The sequence below is a fragment of the Rana temporaria genome, chromosome 5 (assembly GCF_905171775.1).
Source record: "Rana temporaria chromosome 5, aRanTem1.1, whole genome shotgun sequence".
Taxonomy (NCBI): Eukaryota; Metazoa; Chordata; class Amphibia; order Anura; family Ranidae; genus Rana; species Rana temporaria.
Genome location: NC_053493.1, coordinates 214,464,334 through 214,478,596, shown reverse-complemented (window position 1 = coordinate 214,478,596; position 14,263 = coordinate 214,464,334).

Genomic DNA, 14,263 nt, shown 5'->3' with positions numbered 1-14,263 from the left:
TTGCGGGTAAGTACGCCGTACGGGCCTATTGATTTCGACGTGGACGTAAACGACGTAACTCACGATTCGCGGACGATTTACGCAAATGACGTAAAAAATTCGAACCTCGCAGCGGGAACGGCGGCCATACTTTAACATTGTTATTCCACCTCATAGGTGGAATAACTTTAGGCCGCCTAAGGCCTTACGGAAACAACGTAATTTGACTGCGGCGGGCTGGCGTACGTTCGGGAATCGGCGTAAAAGCTCATTTACATAATCTACGCCGGCCGCAATGGAAGCGCCACCTAGCGGCCATCCGAAAAATTGCAAGCTAAGATAGAACGGCGCAAGCCGTCCTATCTTAGCTTTGTTTAAGCGTATCTCTGTTTGAGCATACACTAAGGCCGGGTACTCACGAGCAAACATGTACGGTGAAACCGGTCCGTCGGACCGTTTTCACCGTACATGCCTGCCAGAGGGCTTCTGTACGATGGTTGTACTAACCATCGTACAGAAGTCCGCGCGTAAACACTACGCGGGGCGTGTCCGCGTCGTCGCCGCGACGATGACGCGGCGACGTGGGCGGGCCTGCCATTTACAGGCTTCCACGCATGCGTCGAAGTCATTCGACGCATGCGAGGGACGGCGGGCGCTCGGACATGTCCGAGCGGGCAGGATTCCAGCGGACGGTTTTAAAACACGTCCAGGAATATTTGCCCGCTGGGAAAAGGCCCGGCGGGCAAATGTTTGCTGGAATTCGGCCCGCTCGCGCCTACACACGACCGAACATGTATGCTGAAACTGGCCCGCGGACCAGTTTCAGCATACATGTTTGGTCGTGTGTACAGGGCCTTAAACATACGGCGGCGTAGATTCGGAGTTAGGTCGGCTTATCTACTGATAAGCCGGCCTAACTCTTTGTGAATCTACCCAAGTATGTTTAAGCAGCCTTTGCTAAAACAAGAAATGTAGCTAATAAAAGAGAGGAGCGGAGTGGACATAGAGGCTGGGAAGGCAAAGCAAGAGGCATCCATAGAAATGCAGAAGTCACAATTCATTACACAGCAGAAAGCCCTGAAAGAATCAGATGCCCTAGTATCAGCTGTACACCCTGACAGTGAATGCAGCAGTGTTTTTGGACAAGAGCTTGAACACTAGGGATCTCTGCAATGCACTTCAGAGCACATCTTTCAACACTTAAAAAGCAAAGTAGTAACACTCACTTAGAAGAGATAAGAAAAGACAACATTAAGGAGACAAACCAAAGATGCAAACCAGCACCACTAGAATTCCGCAGCACGTATCAAGTATGGAAATACAAGCAAAGTGACACTCCTATACCAGGCTCCCCACACACAAGGATACGGGGGTCTACACATTATCCTACAGGATCAGTTTCCACTCCAGATCAATGCAATACAGGCTTATACCACAGACCCTTAAAGTAAGGTCACCAGAGTTTTAAAATAAAATCCAGGGCATATTTTTTTTTTTTTTTTTTTTGGGGCAAATAATAATCTATTTCTATAAGCATATTTTCCTCAAATGCAGTGTATGTGGCATGTGTTTATTTAATGAGTGTATGCTATATGCGTTATTTCTGGAAATCAGTGCCTATCAATGCAGCCTCAACAGTGCCCATAAGTGCAGCCTCACCAGTGCCCATCAATGCAGCCTTACCAGTGCCCAACCATGCAACCTCACCAGTGCCCATCAATACAGCTTCATTAGTGCCCATCAGCTCAGCCTCATTAGTGCCCATCAGTGAAGCCCTCACCAGAGTCCATCAATGCAGCCTCACCAGTTTCCATCAGCTTAGCCTCATCGATGCCTATCAATGCAGCCTCACCAGTGCCCAACAATGCAGACTTATCAGTGCCTATCTGCTCAGTCTCATCAGTGCCCATCGTTGTAGCTTTGCCTGTGTCAATCAATGCAGCCTCACCAGTGTCCATCAATTCAGCCTCACAGTGCGCACTGATAGGTGGGATTGATAAACACTGATAGGCTGCTCTGATGAGCACTAATAGGTGGCATTGATGGGCACTGATAGTCTGTACTGATGGGTGGCACTGATTGGCATTGAACACTGATAGGCAGCACTAATAGACACTGATAAGCAGCATTGATTGTCACTGATCGGTTGCACTGATGAGCACTAATAGGTGGCACTGACGTGCAGCACTGATAGACATTGATAGGTGGCATTGATGAGCACTGATAGGTGGCACTGATGTACACTGATAGGCGGAATTGCTGAGCACTGATGAGCGGCATTAATGAGCACTGATGGGCGCCACTAATAGGCAGCTTTGATGCGCACTAATAGGCTGCTACATGTGATCAGCTGTAAAGGGCCGCTGTAATTGCGCTGGATGCATGTACCAGAGCACATGGGAAGCAGGGTTCTGAGAGGATGTCCATGGGCGCACTCCCAAAATTGGAAGCCTAGGGTTCAGATGGAAGGGTGGGTCAGGGCATCATGGTTTCTTGCACCAGGGCCCTGAAGGTTCTAGTTACGCCTCTGCAAGGAACCATTCATCCAGCAGCAGTAGTAGAAGTCTGTAACAGCAAGTTTCTTATGGGGCATTTGTGCATAGGTCTTAGCTCTCTGCACAGTCAGTCCCAGTCTCTGTGGGCAGGATTGGCTATGTAGTCCTACAACAGCACAGCTCAGTCCAAGCAGTTAGTGTTTCTGTCATTGCTCCCAGCAGCAGCAGCAGGTTTTCAACATGCAACAGCAAATAGCTGCAGAACAGATCCCAGTATTTACTGTAGGTGGGTGCAGCACAGGTCACTGTTCTGTGTGCGCTCTGTCCTTCTGCCACACAGGTTCATTTCACATGTAGCGCTGCACAGAGTATGTTGGCAGCAGCAGTCTCTGATCAGCGCTCTTCTCCTGGGCAGCACAACATCAGATAGCGGCAGCCAATTCTCTGGCCACACACATCCCTCTTCTCCCTTCACTGCCAACTTGTGGTACTCTCTCTCTCAGCTGCTTACCCCTTTCCTTTGCTTTGTTGCATCATCCTCAAGGGTCAAATTACACCCAGCCAAGATGGCTGCCCCTGCACTGCAAACACTCCATAGATGAGCGTTTCAAAGAGGTCTAAAATAAAATATTCAGTTTAACCCTGTCCACACTGCAGAAGGATAATACAGCAGCAGCAAAGGAAGACGTTCCTCAGCAGCTACAAGTACATCGAATATGTGGCACAACAGATAATCATTTTGGGGGCAAGTATGTCATTCATAAATTCCCTATCATTGGGACTTTCTCATTTTTCTGGGTCAGTAAGGGTGTGTTAAATGTTGTTATGGGGAAGAGGTTGGCACATTGGGGTCTTTTTTACTTATCTACATTCAGCAGGGATCTTTGCTGGGTAGCCTACTCTGGGTCACATAGACTCAATTTAGAATAAATATACTTACCTCTTTGTATATGTAGCGCTACCCCCGCAGGAGCCGCTGGTTGTTTTTTTGGGATCGGCATATTAAGTTACCTCTTACCGTTGTCTAGGGGTGAAGTTGACGAGTAGGGTAGTGAGCGAATGTCCAGACAATAAATAAAGGTTTTCTGAATGCTTTATTCTCGGCCCAACATGACAAACATCAACATGAGGTAAAGAGGAAAGGTTGATGAAGAGAGAGAGAGAACTTTGCAGTATCAGGCCTGGATATGAAGCGAGCAATCCTGCTCTCAGTAGTAACAAACACAGTTCGTCGCCACTCCAGCCAGAGTGGGTGAAGTGCCCCTGGACAGACCCCTACCATGAGCCTGGAAGCCGAAGCGTCACTTTAGGTTGCTGGGAGGAACAGGCCTCTGCCACAGACCTGGCTCTAGGGCCTCTGCCACAGGCCTAGTACTTTTGGATGAGCTCAATTGGATTGAGCGAATCCTCCCAGTAGATTAAATTAGAGTCACCGGGTGACAGTTGAAGTGTACCTGTCAGCGTCCCGGTTACCAGATCCCCGATGGTTCGTTCAAGCCCTCTTGGATAACCTGCCTCCGGGTTCTCCTCAAGCCGACCCCCCATTGAACGGCACACAGCCTGGGACCTCCTCAATAGGACCGGGGAACCAGTCGGTCACTGGGCCCCTTTCAGCAACATGGAACTCCGCGTAGCATACAACCCCGGCTTGGTAGGCCATATCGCCGGGGTCCGTTGGATGCGCACACCCTAAAGGTGGGTGCCGCACCTGGAACCCGCGAAGAACCAAGAAAAATGGCGTCTGCCACAGATATACTCTTCCCCAGCATGCCCCGCGAGGGAAAACTTCTCTAATTGGCTGCTGGGGAAAAGTGGCTCTGCCAGAACCCCTCTAGCGCCAACTGTCGCCCAGGGATGGGATCGCATCCCTGGAGCGCAGACTGACCTACAGGACAGTTCAGGAATGACAGCAGCCCAAAATTTAATAAATTATGAATAAGAGCAAAATTACTCTCACATTCCCCCACTAACTTAGCGTAGTGCCCATACTGAAAGTAAGGGGGCGCTACATATATATATAAGCAAAGGCACGCATAGTAAATTATTTCATCTGATTTGAAATCCAGTTCCAGCCAGGAAAATAAACAGATGTACAATCTCAGAATAAAAATTAACACAATTAGATATGTGGCACAACAGTTATTCATGTTGAAGACTAGTACATCATTCATAAATCCTCGACTATTAGGACTTATTTTCTCTGGGGTGTGTAAAATTCTATTACTGGGGCTGTCACATTTTTTTTGGGGATGTTAGTCCCAGGTCACATAAGTGTTTTTGTAAGATGGATTAGTGTTTTTCTTTGAACAAAATTCCAAGTGTTTGGTAGCCCAGTTGCTGAATGATTGACTTTTGCAACATTTGGAGTCAGCTGCAGGATAGCTGCAGGATAGCCAGGTTCAATATCTTTGCAGACACCTAGCGAAGACTGAGTAGATAAGGGAGCTCCTCTTGCACAACACTCCTGAATGAGGTGACACAAAGTAGCATGAGTGGGAGTTTGCAAGTCAAGTCAGGTCTGTGTTGCAGCCAGATGTGTAGAACTGGGAGCTGGATTACTGGGCAGGAAACAGACATAGAAACAACATGGTACTGGATCAGTAAACAAAGACAGGGTCCAGGAAAAAATCCAAGGTCAGTAACAGTCAGGCATCATGATACCGAATCAAGATGCAAAAGCAGGGTACAGGAAAGTCAGTATAAGTTAGGCAGCATGGTATTGAATCAGGAGGTAAAGACTATGGGCCAGATTCTCAGTGGAGATACGCCATCGTATCTCCAGATACGCCGTCGTATCTCTGAGTTGCGCCGTCGTATCTATGCTCCTGATTCATAGAATCAGTTACGCATAGATTTCCCTTAGATCCGACAGGCGTAAGTCTCTTACGCCGTCGGATCGTAACTGCATATTTACGCTGGTCGCTAGGGGCGTGTACGCTGATTTACGCGTCAAAATATGTAAATCAGCTAGATACGCAAATTCACGAACGTACGCCCGGCCGACGCAGTACATTTACGCCGTTTACGTTAGGCTTTTCCCGGCGGGCTTACGCCGGCCAATTTACGCTACGCCGCCACAACTTACGCAGAAAGTGCTTTGAGAATACAGCACTTGCCCGTCTAAGTTGCGGAGGCGTAACGTAAATCGGATACGTTACGCCACCGCAAAGATATTACGTATCTACGTGTATCTACCCCAAAGTTCAATAAACAAGCTGAGGTCAGTAAAAGCTGAGCAAACAGGATACAAGGCAGTTGGCAGTAGCAGAGTCCAGAAGTGAAGCCGGGTCATACACTTTGGGGCATAATAAATAGATCAGGTCTCAGGTAAACAAGGACAAGCTGAACACTACTCGGAAACATCCTTCCGCACTGCTATGAAGAATCTATTATTTGTATTACAAAAAAACTTTTTGCGTGCAGTTGAAAATATATTTAAAACCATGCAAAGCCACCACTTTAAAGTGTAGTCCTATTCTAATACCTAGGAGAACCCAAATTGAGAGTAAAGACAGAGGAGGATTTCTGTACACCAAATACTTTTATAAACAGAAACTGGCAGTGAAGAAAAGTTCCGTGCAGGTGAGGCAATTCCCCAATAGAACACTCCCCTGATTTTGGGAGACTTCCCCCAACTTCCCATTACATCTCTGGGACAGGAAGTGTGGGTAAATTTACCCAATGGTGCACAGACAGTGAAAAAAAAATGTCAGGGGTTTTGAATCTTACCCTACTTTATCCAAAATTAAAATAAAACTTTGACTGTACATACACTTTAACTCCAGAAACAGCGCCTGTGTTTTATGTACTGGCTAGCAGGATTGTATGCTGGGAAATGTTTAGAATGCTCTTAGCTCTGCATTGCCCCACTGGAATATACCTGTCTAAAAAATGTATTTGCGCAGTTGTCACATTTAATTTTTGCTGTTGTTTGCAATGATTAGCTTGCATATGCACGTGAAATATCCAAAAAAATAAACATTTGAAGAACTGTTTTACTAAATGAAAATGCTGCTAGTGTACGGCCAGTAATACATGTACAAACTCATGAACACTTTCCCTATCCCAGTAAACACTACAGCAACAGAGCATACTCTTCATTTCATTAATACCATAACATGAATAGTTTACTGCCAGACAGTCTAATCAAAGTCAGCTTTGCAATACAGCATTGTTCATTTTAAATAAGTGCAGTGCCAGTAAAAACACAACTCATAACAGATGCAATTTCAAACTAAAAGCCGTGGGAGGAATGACTTTACAAAAATAGCTAGAGATTTAATGTGTATCCCGAGTAAAAATATGTATAGTCTAGGGGACATTTTATTTGCCATATTCTCTAAACTAGAAATATTAACTGGTTAAAGAAATAATTTAATATGCGTGACTGATTGGTGTTACTTTTCCCTTTTCTAAAACCTTGCATGACGTAGAAATGTTTAGCACCACAATATTAATTCATGTTTTGTAAAGTTGGGGTTAAACAACTCATACGTACATACATGCAGTTGGTTTTATGTAGGTCAAAGTGCACAGAAATGTGTGGGTAGATTTACAACATACAATACTTTTCAATGTCAATTATACAGATGTGTCACATTAAATATGAGATCATAAGTGGGAAATGTATGTACCGTATATACCTGAGTATAAGCCAAGTTTTTCAACCCTTTTTTGGGGCTGAAAATTACCTCCTAGGCTTATACTCGAGTCAGTACCTTGCCCATTGCAGAATCCGATCTGTGTACCCAAGTCTGTGACATAGACGGCGGCCGTGCAGTTTTAAAAAATCGCGCTCCTCCTTGTGCTGTTCCGTGATAGGCGGAACACTCGGTTTCCCAGCAAACACCGTGTTCAGTGTTCCGCCTATCACAGTCGCCCTCTCGTCTATCACGAACGAGAGGGCGATCGTGATAGGCGGAACACTGAACACAGTGTTTTCTGGGAAACCGAATGTTCCGCCTATCACGGAACAGCACAAGGAGGAGTGCGATTTTTTAAAACTGCACGGCCGCCGTCTATGCCACAGACTCAGGTACACAGATCGGATTCTGCAATGGGCACGGTGAGGTCAGGCTGCAATGGGCACAGTGAGGTCAGGCTGCAATGGGCACGGTGAGGTCAGGCTGTAATGGGCACGGTGAGGTCAGGCTGTAATGGGCACGGTGAGGTCAGGCTGCAATGGGCACAGTGAGGTCAGGCTGCAAATGGGCACAGTGAGGTCAGGCTGCAAATGGGCATTGTTGAGCCTTATTTGCGCTTACAGTAGCTGCTGCATTCTCACCCTCGGCTTATACTCGGGTCAATAAGTTTTCCCAGTTTTTTTGTGGTAAAATGAGGTCCTCGACTTATACTCGAGTATATACGGTATGTTATAGAGATAGACTGTAGTGTGTTGTAAATGTATACATTACATTTTTTTGTTTGTGATAGTTAATGATATGTGCATGGATTACAATGTAAGTATAGGCTACAGCTGAATATAATATACATAAACAGAATGCCTTGAAGACACTTTAAATGTAGTGCACCCCCTAAGGAGCCACACAGCCAGGCACACAGAATCTTTAAAGTCACTCCAAGTCAGAGAACAGTCCAGTGCTTTGTTTTCGTGTTTTTTTTTTATTGATTAGAACTTGCATAGGGATTGAGAATTATGGGATGCACACTTGACTTCAAAACTACAGTCTACAGTCTACTACAGTCCTCCAGCACACTGATAGAAACTATTATTTTTATACAGGATTTATATAGTGCCAACAGTTTGCACAATGCTTTAGAACATGGGTCTTCAAACTATGGCCCTCCAGTTGTTCAGGAACTACAATTCCCATCATGCCTAGTCATGTCTGTGAATGTCAGAGTTTTACAATGCCTCATGGGATGTTTAGTTCCGCAACAGCTGGAGGCCCGTAGTTTGAGGATCCCTGCTTTAGAACACGAGGGCATACAGTACAGTTGCAATACAATTTGATACAGGAGGAATCAGAGGGCTCTGCTCATTAAAGCTTACAATCTAGGAGGGAGGGATGATCTGACACAAAGCCTGTTAAAGGCAGGAACCCAAGGTCCCTTTAGGTGTGTAGCAAAAGTCAGTGTCCAGCTTATATCTCTGTGGCTACTGATTCCAGCACCACCTCTTCAGGCACTGCCAACCCACCTGGCTGCAGCTGCCCCTTTCTCTAGCCCTCCTGGCTAACTTTCTCCACAGTCCTGCTAGACTGACACTCACCAGCCTACCCGGCTGACTTCTCAGAAGATATATCCCAGATGTGCTGACCTGCTCCCGCTGTTCTCTCCTTGCTCCCGTGCCTCCAGGAAGGGATTTCTCTGTGTGTTATGGGGGATCCTTCCAGCACCCGAGCACCAGGCCTGAGGTCACCCCCCAGACTAGGGGGCACCCTCAAGGGCCACCGACAGCCTCTGTAGCATTCCATCTTCCACCCGACTACCCCTGTTGGCATGACTCATGCCTATTTATTAGGTGATTGCCCCCTGCCAGTCCATTTTCAGGGGGATTTGCTGGGGCCATAGGTGTGCGCAGGGGGGCGGTGCCAGGTGTGCCTGGGCACACCCTAATCACTCTGTGTGGTTCCGATTCTCACTACTGCCCAAGCTTCCCCCGTGATGCTGCCCTCCCTCATACTGTTGCTGGTTTCAGGATGGAGAGCGGGGGACAGGGCTAGTCAATATGTAATTTACCGCTCCCTTCCTCTTCTAAATGAACACAGTGAACATACTCACTCACCGTGTTCATTCATAACTGAAGCACAGTGACCTGTTTTTTTCTATGCTTCAGTTTGTGAATGAACCGGAAGCAACTCAGCACAGAGCACGTCTCATTCATTCACTGTCAAGTGCATCTGAGGCTGCAGAGAAAGGCATGCATGTTTATGCTTTGGGGTGCACATCCTAATGCAATAGGCTGTGCACCCCTATGGCTGGGGCCCTCATGAATATGCCAAGCAGCTCCTTCTAGCTTCCGCCTACTACGTCTGGAAGCTTCTCTAAGATTCCAGAAACAGGGGGAGGCACCAGAGATGCCGCCTGCTGAATCATCCAGCCTCCCTGAGTCACTCAACCCTGACTCAAATTCAACCCAGGCCTGGCTCCCAGCCAGACCAATTTGCCTACACTAACAAAACTATTTACATCTAGCACACTAGCTAGAGGGTGCTACCTTAATGTATACTTGGTTCTGGGTAGAACTCTGTTAAACATTTGGAAAAAAAATCCTGCCATGGATATAGCAATTGCTGAAGATGTTCCTTAGCATTGTGCAGCTCCTACATATTTCTTACCTTGTTATTGTCGAATTTGTTATTGCGGGAAAAGGTAAAAATAGATGAAAACCCTTATGGAAAGAATATTTGGTTAATTACTTTGTATAATTTGAGTTTTTTTTCTCTAGGCTCATAGTATCTAGTAAAAAAAATATGTAAACAGTACCCTCAGCACTTTCTATATGAAGTTGACTACGCTTCTATAGCATTGTCATCATAAATACATGTCTGTCTAACTGACAGGGTATCCAAGAAGAGGCAGTGCTGTGGATGGGATCACATGCTAACTTATAATTAGAGCAAAGAGTAGAGTTGAGCAAACCCGAACTGTAAAGTTCGGGTTCGGTACAGACTTTGGGTTTTTCCCGAACCCGGACCCGAACCCGAATAATTGCTGAAAGTTCGGGTCCGGGTTCGGAGTTCGGGAAAAAAGAAATGCGCGGAAGTCCCCCCAAATTCAATAACCAGACCCTTTAGGTCTGGTATGGATATTAAGGGGAACCCCGCCATCAATTTAAAAAAAAAATGTTGTGGGGTTCCCCCTAAATATCCATAACCATACCCTTCAGGTCTGGTGTGGATTTTAAGGGGAACTCCACCCCAAATTTAAAAAAAAATGGCGTGGAGTTCCCCATAAAATCCACACCAGACCCCTTATCCGAGCACGTTGACCTGGCCGGCTGCAGAAAAGAGGGGGGGACAGAGTGCAGCCCCCCCTCTCCTGAACCACACCAGGCCACATGCCCTCAACATTGGGAGGGTGCTTTGGGGTGCCCCCCCAATGTTGATGGGGACAAGGGTCTCATCCCCACAACCCTTGCCCGGTGGTTGTGGGGGTATGCGGGCAGGGGGCTTATCAGAATCTGGAAGACCCCTTTAAGAAAGGGGACCCCCAGATCCTGACCCCCCCCCGTGTGAAATGGTAATGGGGTACACTGTACCCCTACCATTTCACAAAGGAAGTGTAAAAAGTTACCGTATTTTCTGGCGTATAAGACGACCCGGCGTATAAGACGACCCCCTAATTTTCCAGGAAAAATTTGGGTTTTGGGATATACTCACTGTATAAGACTACCCCCTTCTTACTAGTCTTTCTGGAAGCTGAGGGGGAGCCAGAACCGCTGACAGAAACAGGCTTTTTCAAATCTCACTGTGCCATTACATTCCTCACTGTGCCATTACATTACATGCCCAGACTGTGCCATTACATGCCCCCACATTGCCATTGTGCCATTACATGCCCCCACATTGCCACTGTGCCATTACATGCCCCCACATTGCCACTGTGCCATTACATGCCCCCACATTGCCACTGTGCCATTACATGCCCCCACATTGCCACTGTGCCATTACATGCCCCCACATTGCCACTGTGCCATTACATGCCCCCACATTGCCACTGTGCCATTACATGCCCCCACATTGCCATTGTGCCATTACATGCCCCCACATTGCCATTGTGCCATTACATGCCCCCACATTGCCACTGTGCCATTACATGCCCCCACATTGCCACTGTGCCATTACATGCCCCCACATTGCCATCACTTGCCCCCACTGTGCCTGTACTTGTTGCCCCCACCCCACCCCCCAGTGCAATAACACTCACTTTTTTTCCCCAGCGCTGACAGTCTAACATGCTGCGATCGCGAGCGTGTATTGATTTCAAAGCCGCGCCTTCACTGCAGAGTGTTCTGTGATAGGAGGAACAAAAATCTTCCCAGCAGCGCCTCTGTTATGTTTTCCGCCTATCACGGACGTCTTCTCATCTCGTCCGAGGATGAGAAGGCATCTGTGATAGGAGGAACAAAGAACAGAGGCGCTGCTGGGAAGATTTTTGTTCCTCCTATCACAGAACACTCTGCAGTGAAGGCGCGGCTTTAAAATCAATACACGCTCGCGATCGCAGCATGTTAGACTGTCAGCGCTGGGGAAAAAAGTGAGTACTGAGACTGTACCCAGCGTATAAGACGACCCCCGACTTTGGATGCATTTTTTTGCATCCAGAAAGTCGTCTTATATGCCGGAAAATACGGTAGTTTCAGAAAAAAAAACCACACACACCGTAGAACAAATTACTTTATTAATTAAACCAAATAAAAATCCAGCGGTGAAAATAGACGATCGATGCTGTCCACATATTACATTTACACATTATACTTATATTGTACTATTCTAGCAGGTCAACAAATGAATGTACCTTCTACACAAAATTTGCTGATTAAGCTGGTTTTTAAAGCAATTCGCTCATCACTGCCTCTCACCACGTCAGTAGTATAGTAGAGAGCTTACAAATTTTCTTTTGCATGCTGAATCACTGGACCAGAATAACAACAAAACACCCAGAACAGCACAACCCAGAATCTTAAAGACAACATTTATTTTGTCTTTAATAGCATCATGGGCCCCTGGGCAAAGTAATGCTCTGCGGCCCCTACAATGGAGAGCAGGTAAACAGACATCAAGTAAGGAGGAAGCAGACAAACGGAGCTTCCCCTTTTGGGTGGAGCTCAGCATTAACTACATGAACAATCATTCTGTATAACAAAGAAACAGTGGGAAAATACTACATACATAAAAGTAACAAAGCTGTCCTGTGCATATAATATATCTGCTAGATTGATGCCTCCCCAGCACTATGGCCTCTCTATGCCCTAGATATCCCCCCAGCACTCTGACCCCTCTACACCCCAGATATCCCCCCCCAGCACTCTGACCCCTCTACACCCTAGATATTCCCCCCAGCGCTGTAACCATATACCATAAGATGCCCCTTGTATTGTGACCTTACTACATCCCTGATACCCCCTATACTGTGGCCTCTCTACATCCCTTCCTTCGAGTTCCAAGCATTCAAGCTGCATGGGGCTGGGTCAGATCATCACTGGCGCTCCGGCCCTGCCCCTTCCTGCTGGCTGTGAAATAATACGTGTCATTCTGCACAGCAAGGTGTACCACTGCCAGCCTGCCTCCCCTGTGTATCCATAACTCTCAGTGCCATCATGGGGCCCCCAAATTCAGGGCAGCATAGGCAGTTCCCAGGTGTGCCCTCTCATTAAGACAGCCCTGCCCACCCCCCCCCCCCCCCCCATCTCATCCCCCAGTTGCTTACTTACTTCAGTAGGACTGATGTGGCCTGTCTGAATATTTATATCATGTAGCTGAATTCTTTTTTCCACTGCTGACCATGTCTGTGCACTGAAGCTAGAGACTCTCAGGAGACAACCATATACATAGTGTGTCTATGCAGACTCACCGCATAGTCCAGACAGTGATGAAGAACATTTTGGCATAAGAAGATTTAAATTAAGCCAAGTCTGGGGCTGTGTTTGTCCTAATGAAGTAAAAATGGCACTCGAGTGAGAGTTTTAGTGTGGTTTAGCTCAGGAGGGCTAGAAACAGTGAGTAAGTGTACTTTGTCTGAAAATACACTTGTCTATTAACCATCAGTCCACATCAAGAACAATTTACATTACAACATGTTAGTTGTACGAAGACCAAAAGAAGCAATTGTCCTTCTTTTTATTCAATATGTTTTATGTTTAATCCAAGCATTTCGCACCCATGTGATGATTTGGCATTCGTTTTAAAAATCAAAGCATGACATGGCTACAATTTCTGTTTATCTGTTACCTATTATTTTCTTTAATATTCTGCATATAAGCATGAGCCAAATAAATTCCAATTTACCATGGAAAAAGTCTTAATGAAACTTGTAAAGGTGCGTTATTTTAACACTGGCATTTATAAATCCCTATGGAACATCGTGGAAGTAAAGCCAAGAAAAGAAGCATATGGTATTCTTCAATAAAAACAATGTGACATTATAGATCCTGCCAATAAACCTAAACGTGAACAGTTTCACAGTATAGCACTGGTGAAAATTTCCTGTATATTTTATTTATATATTTATTTTTAACAGATAAATGAGGAAAGTAAATGAATGTACCAAAATGTTTTTGGCTAGAACATTGTAACACCTCTGATGTTTTGCAATATACTGACATGAAGCATACAATTATTCAAATGCTGCATGAACTATATAAGATGAAAAACAGTACACTCAACAAACACACACAATAATCTATTGCCTGCAAACACGCCACATAACAAACAGCAGACTACTGATGACGTAGTTTTGAGTTAAAGAATAACTTCACATTTAAGTTATTCTTTAACGCTTTCCTCCTTAATGCAACCTATATAGTAAAATACTGACTTTCAGTCACACTCCAGAGGATTTTACAGCATGGCCTTGCCTAGCACTGCATAGCCAGTGTACAAAAAAGTTCTGGAAGGGCCCGCACGTACGGCATGGGGCCTCATTCATTTTTATGACTGGTGGGTACATATGGCGGACACAGATAACTAGAGGAGGATGAATCCAGCCATAGGAAAAAATGAAGTCATTGTTCAGCCTTCTGTATACAACCAGTTAAGATACCAAATGAGGGTATCAAGGTTGGCGCTATTGGTATTATTATTATTATTATTACCTTCATGTCT